Genomic DNA, 18,030 nt, shown 5'->3' on the forward strand with positions numbered 1-18,030 from the left:
CAGACAATTGTAAGAAGGTGACGCATGGGAGTTTCTAACAGAACTGAAGATAAAATTAAAACTCCATCTAACTTTCATATACTCACAATGAAACGTCATACCCTATTTCGTCGAAGATATTTCGGTAAGAACTTATGAATGTAATGATCACATAATGTATGAATTTTAAACTCATTCTCCCTTGCACTTTTTTTTTTGTAAATTGAAAATTACCAAATATCATTCATTATATTTTAATATCAATTTGTTAACTTCATAGACTTACTGAAGACTGATGAATGTTTTTGAATTACACGTATTTCAAGATGTTTACAATTGTTGCCGTGACTTTACCATTCATTATCAGTTTTATTTCTGTGTTTTAAAAAATATGAGTTTTTATTGCTAGAAGAGAAGAAAACACTTTTATGTAAGATGGAACTGAGAAAAAATATACATGTGATAGTGTTAAGTCACAATAAAAGCTTTCTAATTACTTAAACCAACAAGTTCCATTGTATATACGTAAGACTAAATCTCAGCTCATACTAATCCTTCAACTTGAGTATGTCTTGTACTCCAGGTACTGATGACATAAACACAATTAAACAAGCCTTAATAAAATATTGTGTGGTAAGTAAACTTTTCTAATCTAGTGTTTATTGTTGAGTCACAGAAACTAAATGAGTATCATAATATGGTAAGTCAATGTAACAAATCTGGTTATGTATTTTAATTAATTATACTCCAAGCACTCAACAAATTTACATTTCCAATTTATGATAACACAAAAAGGTTATTACTTAACAATGCAACATTTTTTATTACACAAATCAGTGAGTCTCACACAACCTCAGCTGATATAAAATAGTATTTTCCTATTATTCTAGAGGACCAGAATTTTGTTTAATACAATCACATTCAGTCCTAATACATTATTACTATTTACAAATAAATTTTTAAGTTTCAGTTACTTGTATTAAAACACAGAACAGTAAATAAAGAAATTTAGAAAACTGATCTCAAAGGCTGAGAAATCATGTAGGGGAAATTCTGAACTTACTGGTTACAAACACTTCTTAGAACAAAGTAAGTATATGTAAATAAGCATTTATAAGGACAAAAGAGATGGGTGTGACCAACTTGTTTCATTCTCTAAATATAATTAGAAAATAGATAAAATAGGAGGTTCTTGTTTTATATTCTAGCATGTCAGTATTGGTAATTTGAATTTCTATTAGTAAAGAAACTAACTGATTTTGCCTTTTAACATCACAAACAAATAATGTAAACCAAATAAGCACTCAGTATATCACATGACACACAAAAACAAATATTTAGAAATTTGTTTTAATATTAACATTTAAGTTGTACAGCTGAGGCATGTTTAGTGTAATTTCAAATACAACAAATGACGGTCTACAAAAAGATTTTTAAATGTAATTTACACATATATCTTCAATAGTACATATCAATGTTAAGGTAAATTAAAGTACTGTTACTTATAAATATAAATACTGAACCAAAAACAGTTCTAGAATACATTACTTTTTACTTTCAAATTTGCCTAAAGATTGATTCAGTGTCAAATTTACAAGTCATATCCATGGATATAGTTATTTTTCTTGAGACTTTATGAATTATTGTGAAAGAATAATTGTGGTTGTGGAATGGGTGACAAGGATTTTTAAGTTTAAGAGGTGATACAGACTTTATGATAAATGTATCTGTGTCATACTTGACTGATGATTCTTAAAATATAGAACAATAATTTAAATAATAAACTCAAAGCTCTATAAAGTGATAAAAACCCTATAACCCAGGCACTTTCTAAAGGTGAACCTTCCTTCCTCAGGAGCAAACTGTGAATCAAAATTAGTATCATTTTGTATCAAGACTTCTTGAGCCTGTGACTCAAATTTCTATAATCATGGTTTTAATTGTTGTTCAGTATTTTGCTAAAATTGTTATAGTCTATCCTCATTTCTCTGAAAACCAAATTAGTGTATATAACTGTAAGTATCAGTTGCTTCTCTTTAATAAATTGTGTTCATATCATCCAAACAAAGAATTAACAATCAGATGACCACAGTAATAAGTAGAACTGTAAGCATCTACTGTTTCTCTTTAGTGACATTTGTCCACATCATTTGAACAAATAATAACCACACTTAGATTCAACAAATAAACAATAATACCAGCATGTAGAACTATAAGAATCTATTGCTTCTTCTTGATGAATTGTGTGCTTATCATCTGAACAAAGAATTAGCACAAATAGATCTAACAATCAGACTTTTGTGAAATAAAACTTCAAAGAAGTATTATTATTGCAGCTTCATAACACTTGAATAATGTTATGTTATTCATTAGTTTATTTTTTGTATTCTTATAATATATTAATGTATTGTGTTTCATATGATTAACCTTGTTTTATATTGTTCTTAAAGATGCTTGTATAAATGATCATTAAGATACTGGACCAACCTAATCTATCGTGTAAACCTGACTAAATAGTATGGTTGTGATATATTTGTCTCCGAGACAGTTATAGTGTGATTTATGATAATATTATGTTCTAGTTTTACTGTAATAATTGGTACTATCCATTTCATTTAACTTTTCCTACATACAAAATCATGTAATCAGTGCTCGCTGAAAATAAGTAACAAATGTATTGAATTTACAAATCTAAAATGCATTAGTGAATGTGTTTAATAAAGTTATTTTTAATACCTTTTATGACCGAATCAGTTTATTTTTTACTAAGTTTTTGATAAACAGGCATATAAAATTGTCTTTCTTTGATGCCTATACAGTAACAATGAATTAAAACCTACTCATATGAAAACCCATGATTAAAGTTCTCAAAAAACTAAAGTGTTAGTTAAACTTCAGATGGTACACTGACTCTAATTCTTGGATTTTACTCATTATTGAAATCACATAATAATTAATTGTAAGTGTAAATATCTATTGGCAATACTGTGTAGGAAAAGATATGATTTGACAATCCTACAGAATCAACTATAGTATATAGATGTTGGCAGTGGTGGGATTCAAAAATTTTAAGAAGGGGTTCTCTCAAGGGAAGGCCTCAATAATAACGGGTTCTCTTACTTTTCCGGAAGTCTGCAGAAACTGCAAGCCGCCCCAGCCGACAGAAATCGGCCTGACGTGAAGGCTGAAAGGAAAGACTATGCCCTGTGGTTCATGGAGACGGCACTTCGCGCACCCCGTGTCATCTACATCGACGAGATGGGGTTCAACGTATGGACAATTAAGAAACTGACTGCATTCACTTGACGAACTTTGTCAATAATACGGTCTGTGATTTTCTCATTAAATCTTTCTTGTCGAAATGTGTGATGAAGTGTGACGCAATCAGTTTCCACGACATCAACAATTCGACGGTATAATTGAAGCCATCAACGGGTTCGCTAAGCTCAAAAAATTTTAAGAACGGGTTCGCGCGAACCCCCTGAATCCCACCACTGGATGTTGGGATGTTTCAACACTAATTGTTACAATGTACCAAAAACTATAAATATATATACTTTACTGACATTTGTAACAAGATTGTTCATACTGTTCTGAAGTTTGAATATAGTTGATCCACAAAATGGATCATGGATTGTTTCTGATAGTTCATTCAAGAGCAGAGAAAGAAATGGAAGAGATTTTCTAGTGGGTAATTTACAAACAAATAGAAAGAATGAAAGATAAAATACTAGAATCTACTTACATTTTAATTCCACATTTGTTGATAGAGTTTATAATACCGTTCAGTACTGTTCAAATAATTTCATTATCTCAAATATTCTATTCTAATAGAAAAAAGACAAAACGAAATTTTACAACAGAGGAAAACTTTTTTTACTTGCTTTTGACTGATAAACTGTTGTGTCTTATTTGGTGATATCAACTTGCAAAGGATTTTGCCTGATGCCAAAAATCAAAAGGCAAGAAATATGGCTCCAAACTTTTATGCCTTGTTCCATATTTTTGGAACCTAATTTTATCATCATCACATACCAAATATCTTGGTCCAATGACAGTATTATTTCAAAAATGCACGTGTTTTAAAATTCATTTTAAAAAAGAAAATTCAGAAAACATTTTACAGATTGGTCATATATTGTGAGCTTTTCCACCGTAAAGGTTCATATACAAGTTCAGTATCAAATTATGCTGGTATACGAAAATAAAATAATGAGATTTGTTTTCTTATAAACACTAATGTGAACACTAACTGAAAACCATGATTTTTGTACACAGGTCTCTATGCCCATTATCAACATGGATGACTAATGTAACATAAAGAAGCACTGGATATGATTTTTACACTCTGCTGTACTTGTATTAAAAATGAAAAACATTTTGCACAGAAGACTGTAAAATAAATGGAAAAACAAAGAAAAGAAACACATAATTTATTTATATATATTTTCTTTTTACTAAAAAAAAAATCAAAAGCCAATATCATGTTTGTCAAATTAATACTGGCACTCTAGTCTAGGACACAGTAGACATGGGGATGGAACATGTTAGATAGCATTTAGAGTAGTGGTATAAAGAACCAATACAATTCTGTTTAAGCAACACCTCTCTATGATTATTCAAAGCAAATAGATTCCAAAATGTACATATTTTCAGATAACTGTCTGCCTCCATGCCAAAACTTAATAATTAATATTTTCTAAAGATGTCCACCATAAATTACACTACAAAATATTTATCCTTTCATAAATTTTTCAACTGAAAGAAATCATGTCTCCTATATATCAAATAGTACAAAATAGTCATTCTTCAAATGTATTTAGTAAAATTATACATTTTATTGAAGATGTCAATAATAGTGTTGTTCTTGAAATGAATAATATAAAACTATAATTGTGGTAGCAGGGTAAGCCAGATTACCTAATATAAACAGGTTCATATTAACTGCTAGTTGTAGTTTCAACAGAAATACAGACCTATTGTTTTAAAGTTGATTATTTTACTTTTGTTATTTTAATGTTATTCATTACATGTATACACAGACACATTCTTACATGGGAAAAATATTATTAAACAGGAAAACAAGAGTTTTACTGAATAAAACAACTACATTAAAATTTTCCTCAGAATTAATTTTTAACTGATATCTCTTGCCACCACTTTGTATCTATTGAACATTGTACTTATACAAAACGTTTCTTTTCAGATTTAACTTAAAAAGAATCTTACTAAGTATTTGGTATATATATAATTTCTTTTCCATTTACTTGGAACAAGACATCTGTTACCTAGTGTTCATTAATAAATACAATAGATTATTATTGGCTCTCCTCCTTTAACATACAATGTACTTTAAATATCTGTAAATGGGTAAAAAATATCTATAAAAAATAAGAAATCTTCACTGAAATTCATGAGAAAAAAATAAAATCTACAAAGGTAGACACCTTACGCCATGATACAACCACTCCTACTATTTATTTATCTCTTTCAAACTTTCTATGTAGAGCAACATAAATTTCAAATGTATTGTTTCTGCTTTATTAGAAGTAGAAATAATGCAGCAAAATATCTTAAAATCAAAGTTCTTTACTGAATTTTACAGAAGAATACTGACACACAAGATACAAAGCAGAAATTAAAATTTACACTTCCATAATTGGTTTGTGTATTTAACATGAACTTGTAACCACTATGTAACTATGAATATATATATGCACCATAACAATGATAGTACTTAGTGTGGCTTTACAGAACTTGACACACAATATCCAAGTCCTTTGTAGACAAGAAAAAACTACAGAATTTTCAATTACAGATTTTATTAAAATTTGTCTGTAAATATATGGAGTAAGAGAGTTGACTGCAAAGTGATTTTTCATGTTAAAATAAAAATCTTTTCTTCATCTGAAACTTTTCAAACTTCATTTGCATAATTTCTGAAATTTTCTAAATAAATATGAAATATTTTGCTTTCAAAAACATTTTGTATCATTTCTGTTATTTTCTCTACCATAGTACTATATTGAGTTGGTGGACTTAACTGACCTTGTTCCCATCATACAAATAAACCTAAATTTTATTTTTTTAGGATGACAGAAAGTTGTAACAGGGTACTAGAACTGTTTATCTTATATACCTATTAGCTTGTGACAGTATACATCTACTTGTACTTAATTTTTTTGTTTATTGCTCCTTGAATGGTATCTAACTAATAATTCTGGCACACAAGTTGTAAATCATTTAACAAATACACAAGTAACATTAACATATCAAATTATGTAATCCATGAACTGTTCACAAGCACACCCTATTAAGAATAATCTTCTTAAATTATTACTTTCCCTTATTTCATAAGTTTCTATTTTTTTACATTTTACTCACTGATATAAATAATAAATAAAAACACACATGAAAAACAAAAAATATAATATTCACCTGGGTCTTCTCTTTTTGGTGTCAATTTTCATAAAACTTAAGGTTACTTTTTTCATGTAATTATTTATTAGTTGTATTAGTAATTTCCATGAGAAGAAATTTGAAACAAGATGATAAAACAGAGAGTGCTGTGTAAAGAAAACAACAAACCAGATCAGTTAATAGATTAAAACTTCAGTTTTCTATTGGGTATAATTAATATAGTGTGAAACACTAAAGATAACTATTGGCATTTGTGACAGATGGAAATGCAAAAGGTTGGTCTGATTATTTAGTTTATGGTTTGTAGACAGATAATAGTTAAAGCTGTAAAAATTATTCTTTGTCTATATTATAATGAGCAATCTATGTTACATTTCTTATTTCTTGGAGGGGTGTCCAATAAATTAGAGAAAAGGAAAAACCTACAGATCAAATGTCACAATTCTTATACTAGAAAAGATTGAGAATTGTTTAACTATTTCTTTATAAGGTTAAGAACTTAAAACTGATATAATATTAAAAGTTTGTTCACTAACTGTGTTTTTATACCAAGTTTATTTATGTACATTGATAAGAAAGTAGTTGATTTAAAGTTTGAACATAAGTCTGTAAAAGGTTGTGACATGTACACTTTGACTCACAGGATGTGAAATGGTTAACTAAGTAGATATCTTTACATACACTCACCATAAAAGTATCTTATCTAAACAAGTTCTCCAAGAACACTTAACAATATTATTAAAAAGCAGACAATTTCACTAAACTATCACAATTTTTCTGGCTATTTAACTTTTGTTTGTCAGGTGGTGGGTCCAATTGACCAACATTCTACAGAGAAAATAATAGATAATATATAAAATTTTAATAAAGACAAACACTGAAATCTATTTAGAAGATTTTGAAACTAAGAAGATTATTTCTGCTCTTAACATTAAAACATTAAAATTGGTTTTATATAAACTATCCAGTGATCCATTTTACACCTTCTGTCTTTTCTTTTGTAACCTGTTTATTTGTTCATCATACTTTACTACATAACTATCAAATGGTTATTGTGTTCATGTTAAATAATACAAATTATTAACTTCATTTTTATTCATCAAAGTAACATCATCATCTTAATGGTTTTAAATATTTTCTTAAAACATCACCTGTTAACACAATAATGTTGTAATTATTGAGATTCCTATAGAAATTACAAGCAAATAAACAAAACATGGATTTCATTTTATTCTGTGAATGTTACCCACATGTATTATATATTATGCATACATTTATTTTATCGACTCAAATTATATTTAATTAGACATGATTTACTCTCTTTAGAAAGCACATTAAGTGAAGTAGCACTCTATTTATATAACTAAACATTAGATTGACCTTAAAGTGTGGTATTCAAGTATACTGATGTTCAACACAGTTATAAGCATCTACAAAATACAAGTTGATAAATGTTTTGCATAATTTCAAATACAGATAGCACAAGAAAACAAAGCTAATATTAATGTGAAATTAGAACAAAAAATCTTTATGCAAACATAGAGATCAAGTCTCCATCCAACTATTAGCCACTTAGATCATGTAGAAGAGGGCAAAGCAGTATAAATGTCTTCACAAGAGAGAGAACAGATAAAAAATAATAAATATCCCACATTTTAAAATCAAACTATGAACATAGTGCACTGTTTTATATAATTTATAGTAGCTACTACATCAATGATGATTCCCATTTCATTGTAATGAAGTTAAACGTCTAATTTATACTACTCCTTATAATGATAAAAATAGCCTCACTTCATGATTGTACGACAATAAACATGACAAAGAAGTCTAAAAGTGTTACAGTACAGTAGTTGTAGCATATAACTTTTGTCTATGATTAAAGATTAGTAATGATGAAACACTTACATCTGAGTTATAAAGATACTGTAACTATATTTAGAAAAATATGTAACAGAAATTATTATGCAATGAAACAAAATAAGCAAACAAAATAGTATAAATTCGTATACCATAAAAATTATGAACCAAAGCTAATTTTAAAAAACTACAGAAATGTATCATACATCTAGAATAGCTGCTACTTACCTACCACATACAAGAAAATGTTAAAATATATATGTACTACCAAACTACTCCCAAATAATTTTCTGATCATGACATCATCAGTAACGTAAAACAGTAACAACCACTACTTGTGTTAACCTCAAGAGATACAATATTCACCATTTACTGTTCTTTGTTTGATAAATCTTTGTATCACCATGAGACAGAAGTATACAGAAATAAACTGAAAACTGTTAATATTAATATTTATGACACTGATAAAAAACATTACAAACTTGTAATGATTTCTTTCATTTATTATGATTTATTTATTAATAACACAGCTGATTAATAAGTTGTTGGTAATTCTATCATTTTTAAGTTAATTTGATACTGTCAGTTTTCATTGTTTCTATGATACTTGTTAAATATTTATTTAAATAGCATCAAAATACTTAGAAGTTAACCTGAAACTTTATAGAAACTTGTAATCTGGTATTGTACAGTAAAACAGTTAATATTAAACACTGGTTATTTATATGTTCATGTTTAATACTTCTGTAAATAATACTTCATATGACCTCATCTATTACTATATTAAACATAATGTTTGATGTATTAAACATGACCTTTGTAAAGAAAATATAGCTAAACATATGCATCTACTGTACTTGTTGTGTGCCTAGTCAAGAGTACTTCATACATTTTCACTTCTCGAAAGTATTAAGCCTTACACTGTACACAGCTTGCCTACTAAAAGTGTGTGTAAATTTACTTTTCTTGAGACTGCATACTCTTGTATAAAGTATCAAATGATGTTCATCACCTGAAATACTAAAGTATACAACTGTAATGGGTATGATGTGTTTAATGACTTAATTTATTCATCATGCACATTTGTTCCAGCTAACATTCATGGTTAGCATATGTAACTTGTACTTATATTTGTAATGTTGATGTATAGTTTTGCTGAATGTAAGAAAACTAATAAACCTTTGACTTACATACCATATGCTCATGTTTTATGAATTTGAGCACACCTGTGTTTAAAATGTTTCAGAAACTTGTATGTTAATGCCCAGTGTAATATAAAAATAATTTCATATTTATTATTTTCTCACAAGTTAAGTATTAATTTGTTTAACATTAAAACTAGTTCTATTAAATATTCAAATGTTTAAATACATATTTTAAGTTTCAATGTTAGTTTATACATTCTAATTATAGCTGGTAGGGAATATCCTGTTTCATTAGATTCAAGTTGTAACTATTACCAGAACATCAACTGTTAATTGTTTTAAAATATTCATGATTTTATTCAGGATTGTAAAAACATAACAAGAAACTTAATAAGCCATTTTTAACATAAACACAAAAAATTGTTTTAACAATTATTTAGATATCTGATAAAATTACAGCTCTGGATGTTTGTTTGACTAGTTTCCACACCCAGTGAATAATTATACAAAATGTTAAACTAATGTTCAAACACATCTATTTCTTCTTTTGAAATATGTAATTGATTTGTTTTGATGAGTCATTATTAATAATACTGTATATTGAAAACCATTATGTAACATAGTTATTTACTGGGTTGTTTTGCAAGCTTCTTGTAATAACTGATCATCAACCAGTGTTCATGCTTAAAAAAATAGTTAAGCTAAGGACCATATGATAGCTCACTTTGTTAAAAGAAATAGTTTAGTTAAAAACATTATCTAAAGTATCAAATATCATACAAATAGATAGTATTTGTATCATTTAATATATAAAATGTATTCATTATGTACATATAGTAATTTATGTAGCAGCTGTTTAAAAAACATTTTATAAAGATATTGAAGTAATATTCATATAAGTGAATACACAATACAGTCACCAATTAAAATCAGTAAGTTTCACTAACTTCCAGGGGTGGTAGTTAGAAAAACAGTTTTTGATGTATGTCAAAAATGTAACAAGTTAGAATTAAGACAAAACTCCAATATTATGTGTTTTCAAGTGTCATGTTACATACCTTTTTCCCTCAAAATTAATAAGTTTTTCTCATATTGTCTCTTTCAGTGGTTGAATGTAGTCCACATAATAAAACTCTTTGATGTTGTTTGTCATTTTCATGTGCTCTAAATAAAGAAAATTAATAGTTGAAAGTACATTAAATACAAGACCAGTGTTTTCAACAAAAGTTTTATGAGGGTTTTTATATTACATATTACTTTTTTTGCTACCAATAAGTAATCTTTATTTTCTAATTTTTTCTAGTGATTTTTAAATAATTTTTTATTGTATAGTTTACTGTTTCAAAGAAACAAACACAAGTTTACTAGAAAAATAATTTGTTAACTCGATGATTGACTAAATTGTCACTAAAGACTATAGTTTGGTAATTTTGGATTCTTTTATCGAATTTTTGCCCTATATAAATCTTACAGTATTCATTTATCAACAGTACAAGACTGTTAAGGACTTGATGAAGCTAATTTTCCTTCTTAAATGATATCTGAAGTAGACCTCGCAACTATCTTTTAGCATGGTTTAAGAAACTTTTGATATTTTTTTAAAATAAATCTCAAACATACTTCTTGTATGCACTTGTATAAATTCTGATAGACCTGGTCTCTCTTTTCTTGCAATGTGTTTTGCATGATTGATTATTTATTCCATTGTCAAATACATACAAAATAATTGTTTTGAAGTAAATGATCATTTTTGATTCTCACACCTCTAAGTTTAAGTTAGGCTTACTTTATATTTTTTATATAAGTTCTCTTATCTCTCCTATTTTACAGAATTAATAACTTCCTACTAGTTGTAACTGTATCTTGAGATACCTCAGTTCAAATTATTAAGATAGATTTCTAAGAAAAAGGATTTAATTTTTAAGATCTGATTTGTTTTTGTGCTCCTCTTCTCATGTAACACCTTTAACTATCCTAAAAACAGCCTGAATAATTTGTCAAAGAAATTCAGACAAGTAATTAATAAAAGTAGCTGGACTTAAGAGTAGGGTGGGCAATGCCTTTGGTGTTTGATGTTGTTGAGCACTTGAAAAAGGAGAAACTCTTTAACTGAGACACAGCTGCAATTACAATTTTCTAAGTGTCCAATCCAGTTAGAAACAGAGCCAACAACTGGACAGACAGAGTATTAAGTTCAAAGCTTGAAAATTGTGCACTCCATGAGACTTAAGCATCAAATGATGCAGATGATCTGGTTTACCTACATAAAAAGGCAGAGTCTGGCATAGAATTAGCAACAAGTTAATAAAAGGTTCAGAATGTCAGCCTATGTAGCACCACATTGTTATCAAAGATATTTTTTATTTGATTGAGGCTGTAGAGTTAAAACAATTACCCTTGGCTAGAACATGCTTCTAAGATGATAGTATATCAAAGGTCTTGTAATCAACTCATTGATCCGCTACAGCAAACACCACCAAGTATCATGGTACTAATTTTCAAAAGGGAAACAAGTCTTCCCAGAGCCTCTTACAATTGTTGTACCAATATAACAACATATAGGTCTCACAAGATGGTGTTGCCCTTTAATTGTGCATTATTTGGACAGTGGAAACTGTGTAGCCTACCATGCAACAGGAAAGAGTGAGAGATAAGTTTTCTGGCAGTCATTTGTCACACAGCAACAGTAGAAGTGAAAACAAGAAGTTGCCATAACTGCTGTTTTGTCTAATTCAAATGAGTGGCATCTGTCTTTATTTAAATGGATGAAACAGTTTGCTTACGTCATAAGTGTGGTGTCAAGCTAAGTTCCTAGCAGATTTAAACACATCTTTGTACATCCTTTGATCATACCAGACATAAAATTGAGTTTTGTGTTGTCACTTGTGATATCTGAAGTTTGTTCTAAATGATGTTCTGTGGGTAAAGCCAATATTTCAGCCACTCAGCTTCAACTTTTCTCACTATTGGAGATAAGCTTTAGGTAAACAGAAACACATAATTTTTTTTCTTGAAAACTATTGATGCTGACTTACAAATAACGAAGGACATTGTCTCTATTGTGGTTTGAGCATTGGTATTTTATTGAATTTATGATTGTTGTTGTTTTGAATTAAGCACAAAGCTACACGATGGGCTATCTGTGCTCTGCTCATCACAGGTATCGCAACCCGGTTTATAGCGTTGTAAGTCCGCATACATACCGCTGAGCCACTGGGGGGGGGGCAAAAGCATATGATTAGAAGCTGGTAAATCACAACAGGGAGAGTTCAAATGTTACAGTGTGTGGTTACTAGAATACTCTTTGAAGCCACAAATACAACTGACCAGAGATCTAAAAAAGATAGACCATTGCAAGTATTCCCGCAAGATGCCAATTCTATGACGTTTATGAGTTCGATACATAGGTGGGTGCTAGCTTCTTGACTGATGCAACACATTAATTCAGTACGTCAACGCACAAGCTGTCAGAAACACTTCCGTGAGGATGCTCTTTCTGCCGTACGATCAACTCATTCACACAATACGGCCCAGCATGGCCAGGTGGTTAAGGCACTCGACTCGTAATCTGAGAGTCGCGGGTTCGAATCCCAGTCACACCAAACATGCTCGCCCTTTCAGCTGTGGGAAGTTATAATGTGACAGTCAATCCCACTATTCGATAGTAAATGAGTATTTTAAGAGTAGGCGGTGGATGGTAATGACTAGCTGCCTTCCATCTAGACTTTCACTACTAAAGTAGGAACGGCTAGTGCTGATAGCCCTCCTGTAGCTTTGCGCGAAATTACAACAAACACTATAATACTTATTTTAAAACCGTTCTCTTTTATAAATTTAATTTGTCGCCTTGTTCAACACGTTTTATGTGACTTTTGCAAAGGCATGTTTGTTTTGTACGGTTCTCCACGTTTAATACAATTAGAGTAAACCAGGATTGGAAACTTATTTTCATAGTCACATTCATGTCACCGACTACTTTAATGTCAGCCATTATAATGAAAATTTCTTCTATACAAATATATAAGCTGTAGTTTTTTTTTCCGATTCATAAAATACTATAACATGCAGTTAGGGTCACATGACTTGTATGAAGTTGTCGTTTCAGCTTAACTTCGTAAAACCCAATTATTTTATTTTTTTATATTATTCATGTATTTATATAATGTCTTTAATAAACTCTTCTAAATAAAACAAAATATTGAAACTGAATTTTATACAAATTACATAAACAAAAAAATTGTCAGACACAGTCGAGACATATCACTTCCAATATTTTATACAGGATAGCTGTAGAATCGAACCTCTGATTTTAACATTTTAAGTTCATAGAGTTATATATATTCCGCTAGAGAACTAAAGGTAAAATCGTTTTATTCTGGTCAGTAATTTTATATTGTTTTTTAAACTCTCGATCGACATAAATACTTGAATATACATGTTTATTTCCATAGTGAAGACGTTCTTATTTTTCAGATTCATGTAACGAATGTGAAAAATGAAATTCATTAATTACATATTCAAATTTACAAGTTTGTTACTTATTGTTTCTAACAAATATTAACATATCCAACAGTTGAACTCCAATAAAGAAAACACAAAAAGACAAAAATGAACTCATTAGGACTTAAAAGTGTCGTTTGTTTTCAATACACAGTTGCGAGTCAATGTGGCCAAATTTAGTGGATTGGATGGGCTACAGAAGGGTTTCACGGTTATTGATATTCGAGTGAGAACATAAGAAATATATTCCGATAAAATGTTCTGTATGTTATTCTAAAACACGATCACTTTTTCCGTCTGCCAAAAGTGCTTTTCTCAGCGTACTGTTCACCATAAAGATTCGTTGTTTCGGGAATCGTCCAAATTTTATTTCTCTTTCATGAAATAGGAAAGTGTTCATGCTCGTGCAGAATCATAATTACCATCTTCCAATGGTAGAATAAGCTTCGTTTAGCTTTTCTCAGCTATTTCTATTGAAAGCACTTGATCATTGAGAAAACGGCTTTATATAGCTAAGGAACCAGATAATTTATGATGAAGCACATGCTTTACGGAAAATTTGAATTGGCGTACGGGATTGACCTTCTTAGCCTGGAAACTAATGCGAATGCGGAGCTCACACGTTACAAGATGAGTAAACCTATATTCAAAATATATATAAAAATAAAAGCTTGTTTCGGAATTAACAGACGAATCGTCTCTCTGGTTCGTAGACTAGGTATTAAATGATTTATTTATCTAGTACAAAAAAGAAGTGTTTGGCATAAAAGATATATGATATTTATAAGAAACAGATTTTTTCCACACATACCAAGCCTTCCGTAGTCAACGTGTGTCACCTGCATTTAGTCTTCACAACCAATTCTCACGAGGAAGGCAATTTGTTACAAAACTCCCTATGATTGAAAACTAGAACCAAAAATAAGCTTACAATATCAAATAATTACAACATAGGTGATGTGATAAGATTCTGTTTAGATACTGTAAGATCTGACGGTACACTGACTAACACTATCTCCGTTATACTTTACTAATATTAGTAGTTTCAGTTTACATGAAACTACAATAAAAATGTAAATAGAAAGATGTGATACTACATTAATTATTCTGTAAAACATTTGTTGAGAGCAAAAGTCGTAATTGTGGTTGTGTATCTAGCAACATTTGTTATTCTTAATTATCAAGTCTCTATGGTCTATTAACGGAATTTGAATATAATTTTCACTTGAAAGAATTGTGTCTCTCAACCGCTGATAAAAGACTGAGGGAAAAAAATTATAATGTACAATAGATGTCATATTATGTTATTTTGACGAGTTACTGGGGCCCGGCATGGTCAAGCACGTTAAGGCGTTCGACTCGTAATCCGACGGTCGCGGGGTCGAATCCCGGTCGCACCAAAGATGCTCGCCCATTCAGCCGTGGGGGCGTTATAATGTGACGGTCAATCCCACTATGCGTTGGTAAAAGAGTAGCCCATGTGTTGGGTAAGTACAGAAAAATCTGCATGTGTCAAACATGCTATCAATCTTTTTGCAATTTGTAAGTTATAAAATAAACTGTAATTTCTGTAAAACATACCATCAATATTCCTGACATTGTGTTACTACAGAATAAACTAAAGTTTCCTTCAAATATATCATCAGTCTTCCTGACATTGCATAAATGTAGAGTAAAATGTAGTTTGTGTCAAACATAGCATCAGTAATTCTGACATTGTGTGAGTACAGTGTAAACTATAATTCATATCAAACTTACCGTCTACCTTCTTGACATTGTATAAGTACAAAGTAAACTGCATCAGAACATAAGTAATAAATTAACCTTAAATTTAAAACAATATAGGTTTTAATTTCTTATTTTTAAAAGGAAATATTTAAATATATTTTCAGTCTTCAGCTCTCTGTATCATTACATTTATTTCTCCAAATTGTTCATTATAAATTTTCTCATCACCTTCATATGATACCTTGAATTTAAAATATATTGCATATTTATAGTATAGATACAATTAAGAATAGTAAACTTTCATAGCCTACAGTCTTCTTGGTTTATGGAGGTGTAAATAAGAGAGTGTTTCATATTATAATTAATCTTGGACAAGTCTCCGATTTATTGTTATTTATACCAGCTATTAAGATTTTAAATAGCCAGAAATTCCAATTTAGAAGTTAATTAAATGTTAATATGTATCAAATTTACAGTATTAGCCGACAAGACTGATGCACACAACTCTCTTTTTTAACACAGATACAGTTTAATATAGAAATAAATAAACAATACAATTTATAATAACTGCTATTACTAATAGTTATTACAAATGTTAATTTATATACAAGAGTTTTACAAACAATACTGAGTTTTATATTCAGTCAAGAACTTTAGATTTTTAATGTCCAATGTTAATTCACTGAAGTTGAACGGTTTGTAAAGTTTCAAATAAATTAACATTTCTAGTCCAGTTCTGTAGTTTTCTGCTTAATAGGCATTAATCACAATATTAGCTTCCGAAACCTATAGCACACTTAACTATAGTTGTCCAAAAATATTTTTATTATGCATCTTGGCTAACCACTTTTATTCGACTGAGTTTCTGGAGGTTTAAAAAATGGTTCAAAACGTACCAGCATTTTAGTAAAACTTTCAATAATCTTTCATTCTCACTCTCAACAATCTTTCAGTACGCATTCTAGAATGCAAAAATAAAACTCCACTAAAACAATCATAGGTATTAAAATAACGTATAGCGGTAAATCGGTCAAAAAAGTAAAACACGTTTGCTACACCCTCCTATCACGTCCTTTTTTTAACACAAATTGTCAATGACTCTCGTTAAAACTTTGCATTACATTACTCATAGGCACAACATGGCCAAGTGTGTTAAGGCGTTCGACTCCTAATCCGAGGGTTGCGGGTTTGAATCCGGTCGCATCAAACATGCTCGCCCTCCCAGCGGTGGGGGCGTTATATGTGACGTTCAATCACACTATTCGTTGGTAAAAGAATAGCCCAAGAGTTGGCGGTGGGTGGTAATGACTAGCTGCCTTCCCTCTAGTCTTACACTGCCAAATTAGGGACGGTTAGCGCAGATAGCCCTCGTTTAGCTTTGCGCGAAATCTGAAAACAAACAAACAACACTCATAAATACGTCCAATTAGAAGGTAATGTTTATATATTGTTCATTGTTTCTTCACATTTACGTTTGATAGGTTAGTTTAGTCTTAATTGATGAAACCTTGCTGTGTATGTATATTAACTCTCAGAAACGCTGTCCTACAGGCAGCTGTTTGTCTAATTACAGAATTCATATCTCATTGAAATAATTTAGAAAAAGTGAATATTTTTTAAAAAATGATTTTCATCTAGGAAGTACTGCATGGAAAATGTGTTTCAAGTATGCTTTTTTGTCATATGTAATTCACTGCATGAAAATGATTCATTGTGTAAGCTCAAACATTTCTTAAGTCTTACTGACATTAACTGTAGTAATTTCATGTATTAAAAGTGGTACTATCATATTTAATGAATAATAATAATCTTTTTAAGAACTCCAGTTTCTCAGTACTGCTTTAAAAATTATGTCAATAAAGATAGTCAAACCATCAAGTACAGTCCTAGTAAAAGTTGCATTCTTGTCGAGGAAAGTATGTTTATTGAAAATTGTGTTCTCTTATAAAGATATGACTGTTAAGCATACCACAGTTATTTATTGCATGAATCTTGAGCCCCCAAATGTGAATTTATTTTTGTTTGTGATGCCATTAACTAGATGATATAGCAGTTTTGGTTACATACATAGATAGTGACATACACTCTGTCCTTTACAGTAAAATCTTTAATTCCTGTTTCTTATTCATTACATTTTATACATAGAAGTTAAGCATAGTCTTTGTAAGTTATTCCTTGACTTGAACACATTCTTATTGAGGTTTAGTTCTGGTTCTTACTCCTTGTCGACATAGAACATACTGTTTTCAAGTTCTTTACGACTTCTTAACATGTAACTCATTGGTATTTATGTTTTGTCAATGTTCATTTCCACTTTTTTTGTACTCGTAAGAGCATTCATGTTTATATTTCTTCAGTGTCTTTACTCAGGCTATTTAAGTGGCATCTGGCTAAATAT

At 29.9% G+C, this 18,030-nt stretch overlaps 1 long non-coding RNA gene across 1 annotated transcript; it reads right to left on the bottom strand.

Annotated features, from left to right (window-relative positions):
* Positions 1 to 5,812: 5,812 nt before the first annotated feature.
* Positions 5,813 to 14,790, bottom strand: LOC143254523 (uncharacterized). Its single transcript, XR_013030232.1, has 3 exons — positions 14,716 to 14,790; positions 10,463 to 10,568; positions 5,813 to 6,545 (listed from the first exon to the last, which is right to left on the bottom strand). It is a non-coding gene; the product is annotated as an uncharacterized LOC143254523 (long non-coding RNA).
* Positions 14,791 to 18,030: the final 3,240 nt, after the last annotated feature.

This window comes from Tachypleus tridentatus, chromosome 6 (assembly GCF_004210375.1).
Source record: "Tachypleus tridentatus isolate NWPU-2018 chromosome 6, ASM421037v1, whole genome shotgun sequence".
Lineage (NCBI taxonomy): Eukaryota > Metazoa > Arthropoda > Merostomata > Xiphosura > Limulidae > Tachypleus > Tachypleus tridentatus.